A 21,288-nucleotide genomic window follows, 5' to 3' on the forward strand; every position below is an offset into this window, starting at 1 on the left:
AGCCTATAATTTGCAGAAACATTTATTAACCTGGAGCACATTATGCTAAGTGAAATAAGTCAGAGAAAGATAAATACTGTATGGTATCACTTATATGTAAAGTTAAAAAAACTCATGGAAACAGAATTGAAAAGTGGGGTCGTGAGCTGGGAATGTGTGAAATAAGTGGAGGTTGGTTAAAGGGTACAGACTTTGAGGTATAAGATGAATGAGGTCTGAGGTTCTAATGCATAACATGGTGACTATAACTGATAACACTGTATTGAATAATTGAAATTTGCTAAGAGGGTAATACTTAAATGTTCTCACACACGACGAGGGTGAATATGTGAGGTGACGGATGTGTTAATTAACTGGATGGGAGGAATCTTTTCACAGTGTGTATGTATATCATATCATCACATTGTATACTTTTATACACAATTTATACACAATTTTATTTCTCAGTTATATCTCAACAAAGCTGGGGGGGAAAAAACCAACAAACACTTTCTGGAGCCTTTTACTGTGATGGTGACAGTGGGCTAGAGAGAACCTGGGAGCACATTCTGTATGAAGCTTTCCTTGCAGGTCCCTGAAATTAAAACCAAATTAAACTTTCATCACTACATGTGATGGTATATTATGTTTGTCTAATGAGCCCTTATATTTTCTCTTACTTTCCCATTGTTTTCAGCTGTACGATATCTGAGGCAGGAGACTGTGTGAGAACAGAGATTTCTCTCAGTGACCAAAGGTACGTGGCCTAAATGAATCGTGACAAAACACTGCCTGGCATCTTCCCAGGTGTCACACGTATGTGAGAAGAGGGGTGAGGAAGAGGTAAGTATTGGGTAAGGACTGTGGAAGGTTACCTATTTGCTACTGCATGTTTTTATACTCTGGTGAAAATGTACAATTACATGGCATGCTGATTTAAATTCATTTTAACACTAGATATAAAATTCTCAGAAGAAAGATTATCAGCCTGCCTATTTACTAAAAATCAGGCAAGCTGTGTCTGAAAATGTTTAATGAAAATAGACTCTTTGGGGGAAACCATGCTGAACTATCGTTGCTTAAGGGCCTGTGTGCAGGTTCCTGTTATTGGCAGGGCACTCACTCCATCAGCGTGAGTGACATCCTTCTCTCCTCTGGCCTTCCGCTCCACTGGCTCGTGGCCATTACCATTCTCAAGGTTAAACTATGAATAAGAGTGCTGTTAGTTGGAAGGCTGAGAGTGTGAGAATCTTTCCCTTTTGGTCCTAATTCTGAATAACGTTCACTAGCAATTCAAGCCTGTCTTTTTACCCATAAAACCAGTGTGTTGCTCATGCTTTGTTCTTTATACTTGCTGAGCCTCCGTTTCCTTGTCTATTAAGTGGAGAATACAGATTTCAGAGTTTCTTTCCAGCTCTGGTCTCCTGTGGTGTCTATGATCTGACAACCCTGAGAAGAGGACGAAAGTAGTTCATCAGTGGGGAACCTCATCTTAAGTAGCAAAAGAGTTTCTGGAAAAAAAAAAAAAAGTGTGTAGAAAATTGAATTTTAAACATGCCAAAAAAATGGTTTTTGAAGGAAATTTTTAGTGACCTGCTTTGGAAAGTTCTTTTCTCCAACTTCACCTAATTTGACATGTTTTGATAGCTTGTCTTAAAACAACCACTTATCTATTGTTTTCTTTCTATAAAATATAAACTTGTTTTACCATATGCTTGTTAAATGGTAAAAGCATCAATAAAGTCCTCAATCTCTATGGTGCTGTGTGGAAATCATCTGAAGAGACTTAAATATATAGTACTTGCCTCTGGGAGAGTGTCTGATATATCAGTTGTGTGTATAGATGAAGGACAAAAGACAAGTGAAATAATGATATTTTATTTGAGTACAAGGAATAACAAATATCTCAAGTGATATACTGAGTGAATTTTTATTCAGTGGATGGAAGAAGACATCATTTTCTGTAGTAAATTAAAGAGCACAGGTTGTAGTAAATTAAAGACATCTTCTGTAGTAAATTAAAGAGCACAGAATTTATGAACCCCCAAAGGGAAAGAGAGATGCCCCATTGATTTGGGGAGAAGACGACGAGCATGTGACGACATCTGGAAGACTTGAAAATATAAGCTTAACTCATTCTGAAAATCCAGTTTTCTTTACTGTGGTAGGTGGGATAGTGCCCCCCAAAGATGTCTATACCTTATCCCTGGAATCTGTCACTATGTTACTCTGCATGGCAAAAGGGACTTTTGCAGCTGTGATTAAGGTTGGGGAGGTGAACCTGGTCTAATTATATTAGTCCTTTAAATCAGAGAGCCTTTCCTAGAGATGTAATCTCTAAATCTCTAAAAAAGGATCAAGGAAATGGGGTGTCACTGGCTTTGAAAATGGAGGAAGAGACTGTGAGCTAAGGAGCGCTGGCAGCCTCTAGAAGGTAGAAGAGTTGACAAAACAGATTCTCCCCCAGGAACCTCCAGAAAAGAATGAAGCTTTGGTCACGCCTTGATTTCAGTTGAGATGTGTACCAGACTTCTGAACTACAGAACTGTAAGATAATAAATTTGTTGTTTTAAGCAACTAAATTTGGAGTGATTTGTTACAGCAGCAATAGAAAAACAATATACTTAAATTCATATCCATGTAAATAAAAACTCTGACATTTGAATGTCAAATGACTTTACAAAAAAAAAATCAAGATTTCAGCCTCAAAATCTCTTATATTATGCGCCAACAAGGAAGCGTTTATGTCTTGCAATGTTGAAACCAGATCAAAATAAAAATGGGGTGCTTTAATATCTCTGACCACCTGTGTGGTCTTTCCTTGGCCCAAGCAGGCTGATCCTTTTTTGATGTACACCAGGCTTTCTTTTGGGGATGGTGGCTCTTTGCCTTTTATCATTAACATGCCTTAAAAGCCTTTCGATTTGTACCTTGCCATTTGAATTATTTTTGTTAAGTGTTTCAAGATTTTTACAGAGAGTATAATATTCTAATCTTTTTCTCAAGAATTCTTGCTTTAACTTATGCTTATTATTATTTGAATGTACTTTGAATGAACTGAATTTGCTGGGTCTTTGTTCTTTCTCTTAATGTTTAGATGCTCTTGGCCTTGAATATTGAGACAAGATCTACCCATTTCATTTGAACACATTGTGTATAATTTGACATGCAAATAACTTGTTGTAGTGATTCCCAGGTATAGAGGCCTCCAGGCAAATATTTTTTGCAGATCCCTTCTCCACTATCTAAAGACTTGGCCTTTAGTCTCTTTCATCCAAAGAAGTAGAGCCAACCTGAGCAGTTTAGAGTAGACTCAACCGAGGGCCACACCTTTGTCCTGCTTAGTCCAGAGGTGAGGGAAATTCCAAAGCAATGGATTCATGCGAAACGATGGTGCCTCCCTTGGTGTAAAAGAGGAAAGAAAGGAAACTGTTTGTCCCAGCCTGTATCGGTTGAAAGCTGGAAGCATGGAAAACATTCAAAGACCTTAGAATTCCATCTCTATAATCTACCCAGCCTGCCCACTTCAGCCACAGCTGTTTTTGTTTAGTCTGAATACTGTTTGTATCCCCCCAGAATTCAAGTGTTGAAATCTTAATGCCCATTGTAATGGTCTTAGGAGGTGGGACAGGTGATTAGGTGATCAGGGTGGAGCCCTCATGAACGGGATTAGTGCTGTTATGAGAGAGACCCCATAGAGCTTGCTTAGCACCTTAATTAGTGAAAACACAGAAGTCTTGACCTGAAGAGGACCCAGTCATGCTGCCATCCTGATCTGGGTCTTCCGACATCCAGAACTTTGAGAAGTAAATTTCTGGTTTTTGTAAGCCATCTACCCTGTGGTGTTTTGCTATAGCAGCCTCAGTGGATTAAGACATCGCATTAACTCACTTAAAAAAAAATGTGATTCATAGGCTACAGAGAAGTCTCATGGAAGGCCTGAGAATGCTGAACAACTAGTTCTTAGGAAGAGCGGGCCCTGGGGTAGCACGAACAAGCTCAGCCCTCAGCTCATGGACTTTCTAGTACTTTATCACTTTCTTTCTCTTGATCTTCCAACAGTCTGAGGTTCTCAGCATCCCAGTACAAATTTCTAGAAGAAGAATATGATTGCCTCTCACCTACTCCCACCATCATGGTCCCTGGGACAACCATCTTGCTTGGGAGAATCACATGGAATAAGCATGGCTATCAGGACTGGCCTTTATCAGGGGACAAGACTGGGAATAACTCCTAGAGTAGGTGCTTTGGTGGAGCAGGCCTGTCTGGCCCACCAATTCGTATGTCCCACTCCCACTGCTCCTCTTTATACCCTCTACATTTTAGCCTCTTGCCCCTCAATTGGTATATCATTTTTTGCATTGTTTTCCTGTTTTGTTACTTTTTTTAGAATACAACTTCAGATTTTCTCTTTAGCAGTTTGTTACTCCAATTAGGAGGCATTCTGGCCAATGTTTATCTTGGAGGCTATTACCAACACACTGGGTCCATTTCTTGTCTTGCCTTACTACCATCAGGAGCTATAAGGCGCAGGAGACATTTGATTCCTACGTTTCTTGTAGCAACAGCTCCTCTGGTCTATAGGTTATGACCCTATTTTGCATCTTAGAATGATCATTCTGGCTGCCGTATGATGAATGTAAGCTCTAAGGGAACAGGAGACAAAGTAGCATAACCATCCTAGATGCTATTATAGTGGTCCAGGGGAGAGATGGGTGTGTCTTGGACTAGGATGGAGAAGTGGAGGCTATGAAAAGTGATCAAATGTGGCGTGTATTAAAGTCAGTACTACTTGCTGTGGACTGGATGTGGAGGGTGAAAGAGGGAAGAGTAACTCCAAGTGTTTTGTGGTATTTGAGTAAATGTTGATGCCATTTACTTAGCCAATGAATACTTGGGAAGAAATAAGTTTAGGGAAAATGGGAAGGAATCATCAGTTGAGCTCTTGACCTACATAATTACTCTTTTCTTGAAACATTTTCTTCTTCTGGCTTTGAGAAACATCTCTTGCCTTTTCTGCCATGTCCACCACTCATTCCATTTCTTTTTTAGATCCTCCTCTTCCCAATCCACAAAGACTGTAATAATGTAAGGATGCTTATTTTTTTTTCTGCCTAGGTGATTCTTCATCTAAGCGTTTCAATACTATGTGTGTTTGATTTCTAGATTTATGTCTCCAGGCCAAACATCTCTAACTGTAGAAGCATATAAATAACTTCCTCACCATGTCACCTGGGGTATCTAATAAGCATCTCAGACTCTTGACTTAACTTTTTGGGCAAAGATGGGAATTTCTCAGAACTTCAGATATTCTATGGTGGGCCTTTTTGTCTTTTTCAGACTGTGTCTTTAGGTTATACCTGGAGCTTTTCTAAATTTCTTAGACTTTTAGTGATATGAACTCACTGGCTAGGGCTTTTTTTGGCCATAATATGCCAGATTTGGTCCATCCAAGAAATGCTATTGGAGAGCTTTTTTAGGGGTTTCTTATCCAAAGCTATCCTATAACTAGACTTCTGAAAGTATATTCAGGGAGAGGTAAAATGTTTTATGACATGCTCTAGTAATACCTTCACTATGCTCATTGGAGTTGATAATAGATATTTGATAATTTCACCGAATATCCAGGTTTGGATCCCTACTGGATTTTCTCTCTCATTTATTTACTTTAAAATTGAATGAAGTATTGTCAATATATGAATCCCAGGAAGCAGGATGACTGGTGAGAAGTGTTTGTTTAATAATTTGATAATTTGTCTTCATTGTAGATAGGCCATACTGAATTTTATAAGGTTTTAAGTTCAAAATAGATTTCAAAATATGATTCTTAATAGGCACCCTGTGTTCCAATGTGGTGAGAGAGAAGGGCATAGACTTTGGAAGTCAGATATTCCTCAGTTCAGATTCCAGCTCTACCACTTACTAGTTGTGTGAACTTGGGTGAGTGGTTCAATTTCTGTAAGTATCGGTTTTCTCTTCCTTATTAAGGAGTTAATAACTGCTTTTGCAATGAGAATTAGGTCAGTTTGTGTTTGTTAACAGGCTAACACACTGCTCTGGAGGCTGCAGTGGTCTGTCATGGGAGGTTTCCAGCCAAAGGTATTAATTAAGATTCATTAGGCTAGTCAAAATGGGTTGTCTGTTTTGCTTCCATCTTCAGTCTCTTGCATCTCCATTAGTCTCATAGTCATAGCCATGGCTGTGACTCTAATTTTGTTTACTTGCCCTCTACATAGATCTGCCAGTTTCACCCCTGCATAAAGTTTGCCGTGCCTTTTTGGCATGCCCACCTGGTGTCCTTACTCCCTGGTCCTCCCACTCATCCTACATGCTTGCTTCTCGAATCTGCATCCGTAGTCTGCTATTCTTGCTCCTGTTGCTCACTTGCCGACATCTTCTTTATCTGTCTTGACACTCACCTGTTCTGATGCTCTCCGCTCTTGAACCTGAGCTCTGTATCTGTTCTCCCTCTTGACCTCTACCCACCCCCTGCTAGCCTCCTCCATTCACTCAGCAGACCGAGTCATGAATATTTACCAAATTATGTAAGAAAAAAAAGAGTTAATTTTCCCTTCCTAAAAGAGATTTTAACCAAGCTCTGTTTTTGCTATTGCTATGAAGGCCTTTAATATCGGTGCTTGCCTGCATTTTGGTAAAATAACCTATTGTGAGATAAATGGAAAATTCTCTAATGTATAATTAGAGTATATTATAAAATTACATATACTCATGGAACACTGGGACAGCAGGGAGCAATTAGCATGCAAAATACAACCTGAAGTTACAAATAATAATAATTACATATAGGAGTATTTAATTTTTCATGTCTTATAAAATACAGCAAGGAAACTAAATCTGAAGCCAAAGTCTTGTGTCTGGAAGGAGTTATGTCAACTTAAATAAACATCAGTCTTCAGTGAGTGAGATTAATCAAAAGGCCAGATCAGTGGACACTTCTGCGGACTAAATGATATTTTCTGACCTTAAGAACATCATTTCTGTCTACTGAAGGACTATATCAAAATCAGGTTTGTGGGTAATTTGAGGGTGTAGTTCAGACTATGTCCAACATTTTACTGGGAATTTCATGTGTATTCTGGCTCGGAGAAGAAAAGAAAAAGCCATGTTTTTGTAACTCAAAAATTGTTTTTCTGAATTCTATAATATATACTCAGGTTTAATTGGACTTAATGGTTCTCATGGAACAAGGGCATTTGACCATTTAAATTTGAGTAGTGGGAGTCCACATGGTAAACAGAATATGCACCATTATAAAGTAAACCCTTTTTATTTATAGTGATCCAGCAAAATCTGAGTGTCTTTGTGTATGTCACTAACGGACTTGGAAAATCAGGTGCGGAAAGCTCAAGAATAACCTTCCCAAAGAAAGCTATGGCCCAATGTGGATATTAAACCTTAGTGTTTAAAAGTAAAAAAACTTTTAAATGTTTGCAGAAGATTTTCTTAAGCAATTCTGGACTCTTCATACGGTCTGGAAAACAAGGCAAAAACTTGGCTTCTTATGGGTGCTTGACATAATGTGAAAAGTGTTATTTTGTTTTCCCTATAGGGGTAAAAAGATAATAGGACAGTCCTAGGTTCTCAAAATAGATTTTTATCTAGATAAGGTACAGAAACACATTCCTCTTTATTCAGTTCTCAATCACTCCAGAAGAGGTGGCCTGATTTTTGCTTTGTTGTGATATTAAAAGTGACCAGTTTAGGGTAAAATATTAGAAGTCATGGCTTTTTTTAAAATCTTATTGCATCATTAAAACATCAGTCCTTGAATGGAAAATGATAATTCACATCTTATTCAGAAGTTTCTGATTCCTGGAATTCTTAATAAAAATTCCATAGCTTCCGGAAACAAGTTTCAATGTCTATAATTTATGCTATTAAGTTGCTCTTATAACTTATGTAAGTAAACATAGGGAAACCTCTTTTTCTAAAAGCTTCCAAAAAATGGTAGGCAAAACATTCAAAGATACCAGTCATTTTGTGTCGTGGTTGAAGTATTCAGGGGATTTCCATATTGATCTAGACCAATAGTGTCAAAGTGTACCCCTCTCCCCTACCAACAGTATTGGCATCACCTGGGAGGGGCGGGGTAAGAGTTGTTAGAAATGCAAATTCTCTACCCCTCTCCCAGATATGCTGAATCAGAAACTCTTCAAGTTTGTCTTCAGGAAACCAGCAATCTGTATTTTAACAAGCCCTCCTGGTGATTCCACTGCATGCTAAAGTTTGAATAATAGATCAGTGTGTTCATTCATTCATTCATTCATTCATTCATTCAAAATAGCTATTACCACCAAATATGTATCATATAGTATTCTAAATTGCTACAAAGGAATGGGAGGCAAGGAAAGTGATAGGAAAAAAGGGAAGTCAAGGTTGCATATGTGGATCACCTTTGGAGACTTGTCAAAAATGCCTAGATTTCACCTCATACCCCAGGGGACCACCACCTTCCTTGTATTAGTCATGCCTCCATCCAAGGAATAAGGGCAGGCAGAAAGGTGAAAGCTTTCCTAACATCTGAAGAAAGGACAAAATATTGATGAAAGAGCCCTTCTCTGTAGGCAGAGGCTGTGCTCAGAGCAAGAAGAGTATTTCCACACTAGAGGCACCATTTGGTGGCAAGTCTGTTTACTACATTTGCAGGAAGGGACAGGAAACATACAGAGATAATAGGACTTCTAAGGAATGGGTGTGTTTCCAGGCATCACTCAGCTCAGAATATATTTTATACAGTAGATATTTATAAAACTCTTCCTGTCATTGAGGTACAAAGCACAGGGCTCTGGCAGAGCGTGTGTGGAATTTTAAAAGAGGAACTTAAGTTCCAGCCAAATTGGACCATCATTTTTTCCTGAACATTTCCCACCTCCTCCCATTTCCTAGGCTTTGATCAACCTCTTTCTGCCATCTGGAATGCCTCCACCTCATTTCTACTTCTCAAAATCCCATGAATTCACTAAGGCATACTTAAAAAATCCAGTTAAAAATACCAGCCTGATATCCCTCTGCCCCTCAGTGTAATACAATGTCTCCTTCCTTCAGCTTCTCCACAGTACTTGGTGTGCACCTCTGTGTTGTGGGCCCCATGTTCACACTGTCTTATGCAGAAATGTACGTGGTTTCCTATCAATGAATCTAACTTATCATCCACCCCCATCAGCTACAGCTTTTACCACTTCAAGTATACTCATTCACTAGTCAAGTCGGAATTTCAATTCGGTCAGTTTAGGTTCATGCCTCCTACCAGCGTTGGTGTTCCCTTATAAGTATCTCCCTTTTCCTTTCCAGCCTCTGGAAAGGAAGCTCAGGGGCCTCATGACATGGGGGAGGCAGGTGTGCCTCGTTGGTCTTCTCTGACATCTTGCTGTGTCTGTTCGGGAGGTATCTCTGGCTGGAGTTGCTCATCTGTGCTCTTGGTATGTCAGTGTCTTCCAGCCATCTTCTCTCTCAACAATACTCCCACTGGGGTGGCTGTCCCTATAGTCCCTGGCCTTTTGGCCTCTGCTAAGAGTCCCCCATCTCCCTGATGCAGCATTCTCAGGTGGGCTCAAGGACTCTTCTTCACACACTGAGGTTCTTCATTTTCAGATACCTTCCAAGCCCCTCTGAAAGGACTCCAGAGATTTTTCTGAGTTATTTTCTAGAGTAGAGGGTGGGGTTTATCTCAGACTCTCTCAGCCTATACACAACTTGCTACTAATTCTACTCCAGGGGCTCAGGATGGCCCAGGTCACTCAGTAAGGAGTGAACTGGGTCACTCTCCTCCAAGAGTCCCTTCAGGAAGTGACACTCAAGCACCCTGCACCCTGGGATTATCAGCCTGCCTGTTTCTGCATCCTCCCTCCCCACCCAAGGCTTTCAGCCCCAGTACCCAAGATGGAAGCGTCTCAGCTCTCTGGCTCCTCCCTCCCTTTCCTCAGTTTCCTCCTCCAGCCTCAGGATGGGCTTTCCTCAAATCCTTCTTCTTTTCCCTACCATCTCCCTATTCCACGTTTACAGCTAAAACTCTACAGTCTAGTCTTCTGTGCTTGGCCAGTTGGTGTTTCAAAGCACATCTTTGAGATTTCTGAGAAAATCCTTTGCCTTTCATGTGTCTAGCTCTTGTATTTGAAAGCTAGGGGTTTTCATGTCCATTGTAAACCCTCTAAATTAAAAAAAAAGAAAGTCAGTGTGGCTGTGACTTTATTCTAGGCAGATCCACCTTCTCCCTAAAAATGATGAGCAGTTCATCCTCGGTGTGTGGAGAGCCCCAGGGTGGAACATTTCATTGGGAATGAAAAATAGAGATAATGAAAAACACATGAAAAATATTTTTCTGCTACACCTCTTTTGGTTTATCACATTCTGCCTTTTATCATAGTACATATCTTCTTGGTTTCACATACCTCTCTCACTTTTCTCTCACTGAGACAGTCAGCTTGAGGTAAGGGTGGGGCCAAAGCCGTATTCATCTCTAGATGCTCCTCAGCAGCTAATGGGGTACTATCTTCAGAAGTATTTCTTGCATTGTATTAATTCTCAATATTTTATTAACATTTTCTCCTATAAAATAGTCATTTATTACTGAAAAAAATTTCCCTTGCCTGTGTCATCTTTTTGAGTTGTTTATTTAAATCCTGAGTAGAAAATAAAATTCAGGAATTTACCTGTGATTCCTTGAAGCTTACATGGCCTTTATTTATAGTGATGATACTAAAAACCACCGCCTGATACTGCTTAAAAAAAAAAGACACCAGTACTCATTAGCATTGCCTAATTAAAGGAGTGCTCAAATCTGATTCTTACAGCCGTTAACCACCTCTGTGAGTTCTTGCTCTTGCTCCCCTTCTCCTTCACCATTCCTTCCCCTTTCCCCTTGTTCCCCTTCCTCCCTCCCCTGCTAGTTCTTTCTCTTGCCTGAATGTGCGTTTTGAAGGCAGGCATATAGACCCAGAGGAGGTCCTTAGCACATTGGCGTGTGAAGAATGGGTCTAGGCAGTTAACGATGATGGGGAAGGCCAGCTGGCTTGTTCATTTTGGTTCTCATATGTCCCAACTTGTAATGAAACCAACAGGAACCTTGATTCTTGTCCCTGAAATCTGCAAGATGAAAAGAATATTAGCAAGTGTTTTTGGTTTAGCGCTCTAAAAACAACAGGCTTGTATTATTCAAACTAATAAAAATTTGTGGGCACAAAAGGAATATCTGCCTATCCATAGTGTTAATATAGATAGATAATACCTGTCTACAGTATTTGTTGTCATTTCATAGATCAAGATTTGCATCTTTAGGTCTCACAATTATTTCAATAATCAGAATATGAAACCTGCATGTATGAGTCAGTCTTAGAGCTGACTTGAGCAGGAAGGGAGTTTATTGGAAGGATAGTGGGTCATGGAGAGAATTACAGGAGTCTGGAGCACCTGGCTCGGGCTCCATGTCCACGAGGCCCTCGCCACCAGAGCTGCAGAGTGTTAGGTGCTGCACTTAGGTCTCCAGCCTGGACCCGGCCGGCATCATCATCATGCTGCTGATACTGCTGCTGCCAGGGGACCTGATCTTGCCGCCACAGCTACCAGGGCAGAAGTGAGCTTTCCCTCCCTCCCAGGATCCTTGTTGCTTTCTGTTGCTAGCGGGAGCAGAGTGTCTGATTTGGTCAGGTGCTGCCACCCTGGTTGCAAGGTTGGCGTGGGAAAGTGAGAATCTGACAGGCTGAGCCTGGGTAGTGGGAGAGCTCTGCCTCCCAACAGGACTGCAAGGAGAGAACATTTTCAGACAAATGAAGAGTGGAAGGAGGTTCAGATGAATGGCAGCCAAATAAGGAAAGATGTGGACTTGATTGCAGGTAGAAGAATCGGCGGGGGTGGGGGGGCAAGGATGGAAGCCCATTTGCAACAGTTAGGCTCTTGCTTACCTAGGGGAAGATCTCTGTGCTTTTTTTTTTGGAATATAACATCAAAAATGTTGTGAAGGAATAAGCTGCTTGATAAAGTTTGGTATCTATCTCACTAAATACTAAGTATTTTTATTTCCTTATTATTTTCCTTTTTTTTTTTTCCTTCAGTGTTCTATAAAGAAAACTTTGGGGAAAAAATAGAAAAAGAAGACTTTGGGTTGAAAGCCTCCAGTCTTATATGTAGATAATAGTTTCTCTTAGCATAATCTCCTTCAGCATTTTGGCTTTATATGCTATCTCAGTGTCTCTCTCTCTCTCTCTTATCTAATGGAGATAATATATAAAGCCCAGATTGTTGAACGAACTGCCAGAGAGCAAAAGAACTGCTTCCTTTTTGCTTTCTTGCCATAGCTTTTCTGACTTTCTATGTCTTAGGCACATAACAAAGGAAATAAGTCATTTAGGTGAGAATTCATGTTGAGAAATATAATAAATATAACAGGCTGTTTCTAATTGGAGAAGAATGATTTTCTATTCTCACTTAAACAAGAATCTCCCTATACTGAGACTACTGATGCGCTCTCAGTTAGAGGATGGCATGTAAAAGGAACAGTGTCTCTGACCATTTCTCCTCTCACAAGTCACTGCAAAAAAAGAATGGTAACAGCAGCAAAATTACAGGTGTTCAGCTTTATCTTTGATCCAGCCAGGAAATATCTGAAACTCCAAACTATAGTATATGAAGATGGAAAGTGGACATGCGGCTGTTCAACCATTTAGCAGGTTAAAGCTAGGTTGAATCTAAAGGGGTGTATGTGGCGTTGGGGGAGGTTATCAGTGAGAAGCTGGGTGATTTACCCTGCCAAATTCCAGGAACTCTTAGAAATAGAAAACACCAGGTACCACACAGAATGGAAGAGTCAGAAGGCTGAAAACAAGAGGTCTGTTTGTTTAAGGAGCAACTGGACCCCAGTTCCCACTTTCATTCTGAGGAATTAGGTGACTGTGCTTCCTGTATCCCAATAAGAGTTGAGAGATCCATGTCTTGGAGAAATTTCAGAAATAGTTTTTGGAATTGCAGATACCAGGCACAGAAGAGGGCAGTGATTTGATTCTGGATGGAAAACAGGAGCTACAAGAAACTCTTCATTTATAATAAAGAGGCCTCTATAGCCTTCTTTCGTCACCTCACTTGAGAATACCAGCAGCCAGACTCCTATCCCAGGGAAGGGATTAAAGGATTCTTCTAGGAAACTCAGAAACTGACCGGACCTACAAATGAAGATATTTTGGTGGTGTCTCAAGGGAAGAGCTAGATCCCCACTTGATTGCCCTACAGTGAGGTTCACTAGTTGTCAAGCCCTGCCCATAGAGCAACATTTCTGATCAGCGTTTTAATGTCTCGTTTTTAACTATGAACATATGACCGGACATTTAAAGAAAGCCTCCAGCATGAACCACACCCCCCTGCCCTGCAGTTAAGAAACTTAGAGGTAACAGAAGCAATGCAGGGAATTGAAAAAAAAAAAAAAAAAAACTATAAATTAACTTTAGTTAGTATCTTTAATGAAATAAAAATGTAAAGCTATAGAACAAGTATAGTCAGAGTAAAGAGCACTTGAAAATTCAAAATGATACTTGAAATTAGAAAGTGCTCATCATGATTTGGAAGATAAAATCAAGGAAAGCTCCCAGGAAGAAAAAACTAACGACATGAACAGGAAGGGAGAAAAGCTAAGACACTTAGAGAGGCTTAATCTAGGAGGGCCAAGGAGTTTCATAAAGAGAAAACCTAGACAGTGATGGAGAGGACATTTTCAAAGTAATAAAAGAAAAATTTCCTTGGATATGAGTCTCCAGATTAAAAGGGTCCACCATGTAGCAAGCACAATGAATGAAAACTCTACTCCTATTGAGCCCATCATTGTGAAGTTTTAGAACAGGGGTAGAGATATAATTCTTAAAGCTTCCAGAGAGAAAACACAGACACGAAGGATTATGAATTAGAGTGTTATCAGATCTCTCACAACACTGCAAACTAGAAGAAAATCTTCAGAATTCTGGGGGGAAGATATTCCCTCCTTACTTGCAGATTCATTATCTGTTTTTTGGGGTTTTTTTTTTGGTTTTTTTGTTTTGTTTTCAGTTTCATCAATTCTTGACCCAGTTAAACTGTCATTTAAGTGTGAAGATAGAATAAAATTATCTCAGATATACAAAGCCACACCAAATAATTTACTATCCAGGGCCGCCTGGCTGGCTCAGTTAGTTAAGCATCCGACTCTTGGTTTTGGCTCAGGTCAAGGTCTCAGGCTGGCTGGTGAGATTGGCCAGTGTGGGACTCCGTGGTCAGTGCAGAGTCCGCTTGAGATTCTTTCCCCCTCTTCCTCTCCCTCTGCTCCCCCCCCCCACCCACTGTGCTCACACACATGCACATTCTCTCTCTCTCTCAAAAAAAAAAAATTTACTATCCATGCACCATTGTAGCTATCAGCATGAGAGTTATACACACGTATAGTGGGCAGTTTAGCTGTGGGTGGGTCACTCACGTGCTGTCTGTTGGGAGGAGCCGCACAGAGGAGCTGGTTCTACAGTTGTGATCTCCTGGTAGGTGGTAGCAGGAGAGTTATGGGGAAGACAGTTGCTGGGCAGAATAAGGAAACCTGGGGTCCTTATGTACACAATGAGCACGTATTAAAAGTTCAACTTATATTTGTTAATAAAAGTATACTGATATGAAGATGGATGATGTTGTAATGGGTAAAAACCCAGGATATGGCCATTAAGAAACTTAGCTGAATTGAAGAAACCTTTTGAAACTATCACTCTGGGCTCTGCAAAAATTTGATAATCTCAGATTCCTTAGAAAGAAGTTGATATCTAGAAGAGTGATGCTGGTAGTGAATTGGCAAAGAGAATTGATTGTATATAGATTATGAAATAAAAGAAGGAACAGAAAGGAGAATCCTATAAAGAAGGGGTTGACAAATGTTTGTAAAGTGTTGGCAAAGTGTTTGTAAATATTTTAGGCTTTTCGGGCCACATGGCCTTTGTTCCTTTGTCGCAACTACTCAATTCTGCTATTATAGGGCAGAAGAGCCATAGATGATACATAAATGAATGAGCATGGCTGTGTTTCAACAAATACTTCTATTTTTACATATAAGAATCATTCATAGTTCACAGGCGGCATAAAAACAGGTGGCAGTGTTTACCAGCCTGTGCTCTAAACTATCGAAGATCAAGACTTTATTTTCAAGCAGTATAAAACCAATGACAAGGCTTCAACATTTGCCTAATCCCCTCCACAGAGGGTACCAAGTAATCCAAAACGGAAATGCATATTCCTTCCCAAGTGTTTGGAGCAACGAGGGCATTAGGTGGAGAATGCTAGGGCTAAGTAGGGAAAATCATGACAGTAAACAGTTTTTATCAAAAAAAGCAGAAAAGGCACGGGGACTTTGCTGTTAAAGTGGCTAAGCACAAAGCAGTTGGTAGTCATATTTTTGGAAGATGCTGGTCACTGTAAGAAAAAATAGAGTGAATTGGTTCTCTCATATTTATTAAAGGGATAGAATTTGAGTCAAGCCAAATAGAAAACCAAGAGGGTAAAATGAATTGTCTGGTTGTATCTAGGTGTTCATATTTCTTTAAATTTTGCTTCAAATCATTTACCAATTTATGATGAAACCACTATGACTGTCTATAACTGTTCATTGCAAGTAAAGAACACAACATGGAGAGTCAAGAGATGTGAATTTGAGTCCCAGCTCTAGCAATTAGCTGTATGTGTTTGGCAAGTAACTTAACCTTTCCAAATCTCTGTTCTGTTTCTTCTTTTTAAGGATTTAGTGTTTGACTATATAATCTGTGAAGTAACTTCTTGATCTAAAATTCTATGTCTGAATATATTTAAAATGTTCGGCCTTGGGGCGCCTGGGTGGCACAGCGGTTAAGCGTCTGTCTTCGGCTCAGGGCGTGATCCCAGCATTGTGGAATCGAGCCCCACATCAGGCTCCTCCGCTATGAGCCTGCTTCTTCCTCTCCCGCTCCCCCTGCTTGTGTTCCCTCTTTCGCTGGCTGTCTCTATCTCTGTCAAATAAATAAATAAAATCTTAAAAAAAAAATAAAAATAAAATGTTCGGCCTAAAGTACATACAAAATAGTATGCTCCCTTTTGTTTAAGAATGTTTTGGGGATATGAATATATTAAAAATGGAAAGACAAAAAGTGAAAAAACAAAGGGGTCACAGAGGGAAGAGACAGAATAGAGGTAAAGGAGAAAGAAACTAGACTTCTCCAGTTCAACTTTAGTTTATAGATTTGGATTTGGAACCATGCAAATATTTCATGTAATTCTAAAGTAAAATAGTAGAAAAGCATTCTCATAATTGAAAGGAAATGAACCTGTTTATAGAGTGGTGGCATAATGGAGATGAATTCAAGTAACTATAACACTCAGTAATTTGATCATGCATCCTAGTAGAATGTATCATCCTAAGGACAAAAAGAACTTAAAAATTTTTAAACGATTTTCAGTAAGTGTATTAATGGTGGTAATTTTGGTATTTTTATTCTGAGTCTGATATGCATATATTGTGTATATAGTATGGTGTTATTGAGAAATGAGATTTTTGGCATAGGAGAAAAGAGCTAAAATTATCATACTTGTGAGATTAAGTACAAATATATAGATCAGAATTGAATTGAAGAGAATAGTATAAAATCAGGATATATTCTATTTTGAAGAACATATATGTTTTCCCTATCTGTGTTCCTGAAAAAGTCTAGAAGCAGCCACCCACCCAGTAGCATACTAAATACATCAAAGCACACCTTGCTGTCTCAGCAGAATCAGACCTTGGAGTTTAGGTTTATATAGTCTCCTAGTTCCCCTGTGTGTGGATGGGATCTCAGAGTGGCTGAGAGTCTGGCTGAAGAGTTATCCAGATGGAGCTTCCATATCGAGGTGAACTGAATCATTAACGGCAGTGGAATGACCCTTAGACAGGGGACTAATGGAAATCATGTCTAGACTTAGAGGTGACGTACTAGTGAGAGCCAACGTGGCGTTGATCAGCCTGTGCTCTAAACTATCATAGAGCTTTGGCTTAGCTGAAAGCAAACAGAGCATGAGAGTGCCAGGCCCTGACATTTGCAACAGAAAACAGAATGCCAAGGGAGGCTAGACTAGGCCAAACTCCCTCAGCAGCCTCTATAGCCAGCTCCTAGCGAAGTATTTAGGCAGGGGACCAGGTCTCCCTCCCCGACTAAGGCCACGAGGTGATCTGAGCCACACTCCTTTCCCCACACCCAGACATTATTTGGGAGCAGAGGAGGCAAGAGCTCTCAAATGTTGTTCATTTTCCTGATTTATATAAGCCAAGTCTGAGTTCCTTATGGACACATTTTAAATTGTTGGATTGAGATTATTGAGTGGGACCAAACAATTTGTTCACTGTCTGCAACTCAGTGAATGGTGCTGATTAACAAGACCAGATCAATTATAGATAAAATAATAGGCCTATTTTTTTCTCTTTTACAAATCTGAATTATAAGGTAATTTTCCTCTCACCGAACACTTTATTAAGACAGTCATTAACAATTTTCTTCTTTTGAAAAAAACAATCATTTACCAGTTGACTACTGTCTCCTTAAATAAAACAGTGTTTATCTTACCAGCTAACTGAAAAGGGTGCTCACTCTCTCACGCACACAGACATATGCAGACACACATACTTTTAAGCGTATGGTTTCTCTGAGTCTATGTAGTAATATGCCACAGTAGGATGGGTCCAGGGACCTCTTCTCAAGGAGTTGCAAAGTTAAATGCTCACAGGGACCCAGACAGGTGAGAATGGAAATGATGAAATCCCACTGGGTGGGATTCTGGCACCCTGGGGAGCCCCTGCCCTGCCTGTGGGAAGGAGGTCAATGCTCTGCTCTGGGGTTGACAGATGTTATAAGACAGTTGGAAGTCTAAACTTCTAACTGAAACCTGTTTTTTAATGTTGGCACCTGAATAAAACAAAAACCCTACTATGAGAGCCAGACATCCCAAATCTGCTGGTTGGATTTAACTCAAGGACATCTGGTTTACAACCTCGAATCTAGTCCAGGCAGGCACTTAGCACATAGGAAACTGTGGCTCAGAGAGCCTGTGACTTACCCAATTGTTCAGTCATATTTTAACTGCCTTAAAGGTTGTATTGTTTCTGAAAAAAATTTTAGTTATTTGCAATAGGGAATATGTAAAATGGCTCAAAATTCAAAAGGGACGTGAGGTATAAAAGAATGTTATTATTTTTTAAAGATTTTATTTATTTGAGAGGGAGAAAGAGCCCAAGCATGAGTGGGGGGAGGGGCAGAGGGAGAGACAGACTCCCTGCTAAGCGGGGAGCCCAACACAGGGCTTGATCTCAGGACCCTGGGATCATGACCTGAGCTGAAGGCAGACACTTAACCGACTGAGCCACCCAGGCACCCCCATAAAAGATTATTTAAGGCCCTAGGTTAGCAACCAGTGTTAACAGTTGCTTTTATGCTTTTCCAGAGATATTTTATTTATTTTATTTTTATTTTTTTTATTTTTTTTAAAGATTTTATTTATTTATTTGATAAGAGATAGAGACAGCCAGCGAGAGAGGGAACACAGGCAGGGGGAGTGGGAGAGGAAGAAGCAGGCTCATAGCGGAAGAGCCTGATGTGGGGCTCAATCCCATAACGCCGGGATCACGCCCTGAGCCGAAGGCAGACACTTAACCGCTGTGCCACCCAGGCGCCCCTCCAGAGATATTTTATGCAACTCACCTATGCTACTGTGTTTTTATAAACAATATCTTTATTAGCAATTGCTATGATCCTTTTTGTAGAAAATCAAAAAGAATCTACAGGTAATTTATTAGAAATAATGGAGTTGAACATGGTGGATGGATATAAGGTGTTTTTTTTTTCTTTTTAACACAAAAGTCAACTGCATTTTTTTACACCAGCGACAAATACCTAGAAAATATCTGAAAAGTATCAGAAAATATCAAATAAGTACACAGGAATAAATCTCATAAAAGACAAAATCTCTTTGGAAAACTATAAAATGATATATACATTTAATATACACTCAAAACTATAAAGCAGACGTTACCTGAAGACCTGAATGAATGGGGGAAGAAACTATGGGTAAGAAGTATTTGAAGAGATATCAGTTCTCCTCCAGTGGATCCATAGATTCACAGCACTTCCAATCAAAATCTGAATAGATTCTTTTCATGGGTCATGGTATGCTGATTCTCTTACACATTTTCAGGCAAATTCATCAGCATTTTTGGTGATTTCGGTGAAGTATTCTTAATGAGCAAAACTAACCTCTGTTTGCTTTTTCCTCTTTACATGTTTCTGATGTATATGTTTACAGTGTGTACTCATCTCATATCTAGGTTTGAGCGTCTGGCTAAATAATAAAGGCCCTGGGACCCTTATGTTTGGACAAAGGGTCCTTTAATTCTAAAGATTTATTTATTTTGAGAGCAAGAGCTTGCACGAGTGGGGGGAGGGGCAGAGGGAGAGAATCTCAAGCAGACACCCTGCTGAGTGCAGAGCCCATTGCTCTATCCCCACGACCCTGAGATCATGACCTGAGCCAATATCAGGAATCAGATGCTCAACTGACTGAGCCACCAGCTACCCCAAGGATTCTTTACTTCTATCCCATTTTGTCTATCCACAATTACCAACCCAGGACAATGCAAATTAAAATGTGGACAGCTGTATTCCCTCTTCCATGCTTCTCGGAAATCCTCTTGGTCTGTGTGTGGCGTCATCAATCTCCACATGTCAGCATTTTGGGTAGGATCCATCCTACTTCTCTGGGGTGGATATAACAATGCATTATGCAAGGAATTGTTGCTGCTGTTGTATTGTTTTATTTTCTTCCTATTCTGTTTACAAATGTGGGTAAAAATTGTGGTCATGCATATTTGGAGGCATGTAAATCTCAGGTAGGTTTTTCTGTCTACCTTGGACGGGAGTGGTGGCTCCAGAAAAACAGCCTCAAGTGTAACAGTTGCAATACTGCCAAGACAAGGGCTAGGTGAGTGGGCTCAGGACTAGCAGGAGGAAGTGAGAATAAAGCCCTTGCTGGATAGTGGGACCCACAGATGCCTAGTTACGTTGTATTTTCATATAAAAATAAAGAATTTCAAAAACCAAAGTATATTTTTTAAAAAAAGTTTATTTGAGTATATTTGACACATAATGTTACATTAGTTTCAGATGTATAACATAGTGATTCAACTTTTCCATACATTATGCTGTGCTCACAAGTATAGCTACCATTTGTCATCGTAACGCTATCACAATATCATTAACTGTATGATACGGATTATATAGACATGCCTTTTATTCCTATGTTTTGCCTTTTATTCCTGTGATTTATTCATCCCATCACTGGAACCCTGTATCTCCCACTCCCCTTCACCCATTTTGCCCATTCCCCCTCGCCTCTGCCCTCTGGAACCACCAGTCTGTTCTCTGTAGTTATACGTCTGATTCTGCTTTTTGTTTGTTTGTTCATTTGAAAAACCAAAGTCTCATGTTTCTTACCATGAAGTCTTCTAAAATTTTAAGTAATACTACAAATCAAATATGTGAAGAAGCTATGCTCTCACTGCTATCTTATCTATAAAGAAAATTGATTTGTGACTTACAGGTTCATTAGTAAGTGGACCTCGTTTTTTAAATAAAAGTTACTTTTCTAAGTGTAAAAAATACTGGTTGCCAAGTACTGTGAACACTATGATCTTATGGAAAACATCCTTTAAATTTATAAGCGTAAAGATATAGAAGGATACCAAAAAATACCTTTCGAGGATGGTGGAATTGGTGAGGAGTGTTAGGGAGACTATTTTTTCTTTATATCTTTATCATATGCTCTGTTAAAATGGGTACGCTTTGGAGTATGCTGTGGGGTGGCTCGGTTGAGCATCTGCCTTCAGCTCAGGTCATGATCCCAGAGTCCTGGTCTCGAGCCCCACCACTGGTTTCCCTGCTTGGTGGGAGCCTGCTTCTCCTCTCTCTCTGCCACTCCCCCTGTTTGTGCTCTCTCTGTCTCAAATAAATAATTAAAAAAAATGAGTATGCTTTACATATATAAACAAAAAGGTAATTTCAAATGAGATACCCTTTCCCCAACATTTTATTATAAACCTTTTCAGGCATATATCAAGGCTGAAAGAATTTTATAATAAACGTTTGTATACCTGGCTTCAATCCATCTTATTTTTTGATGCATTTCAGAATAATTGTGGATATCAGTATACTGCCCTCCTTACTACTTAAGCATGTATATCATTGATTGGAATTCTACATTTGTTTATAGTTTTTTTGCAATGACTTAAATCATAAAAGTAGTACA

General features: G+C 39.7%; 1 long non-coding RNA gene across 2 annotated transcripts in view; it reads left to right on the forward strand.

Moving 5' to 3' along the window:
• The first annotated feature begins 674 nt into the window (after nucleotides 1-674).
• Nucleotides 675-21,288, forward strand: part of LOC148107488 (uncharacterized) — a 349,000-nt gene continuing 328,386 nt past the window's right edge. For both annotated transcript variants that reach the window (XR_015722229.1, XR_015722230.1), the window contains exon 1: nucleotides 675-736. This is a non-coding gene — a long non-coding RNA (uncharacterized LOC148107488). The remainder of the gene's footprint in view (nucleotides 737-21,288) is intronic.

The sequence above is a fragment of the Ursus americanus genome, chromosome 29 (genome assembly GCF_024610735.1).
Source record: "Ursus americanus isolate L20-20 chromosome 29, mUrsAme1.1.p, whole genome shotgun sequence".
Classification (NCBI taxonomy): Eukaryota; Metazoa; Chordata; class Mammalia; order Carnivora; family Ursidae; genus Ursus; species Ursus americanus.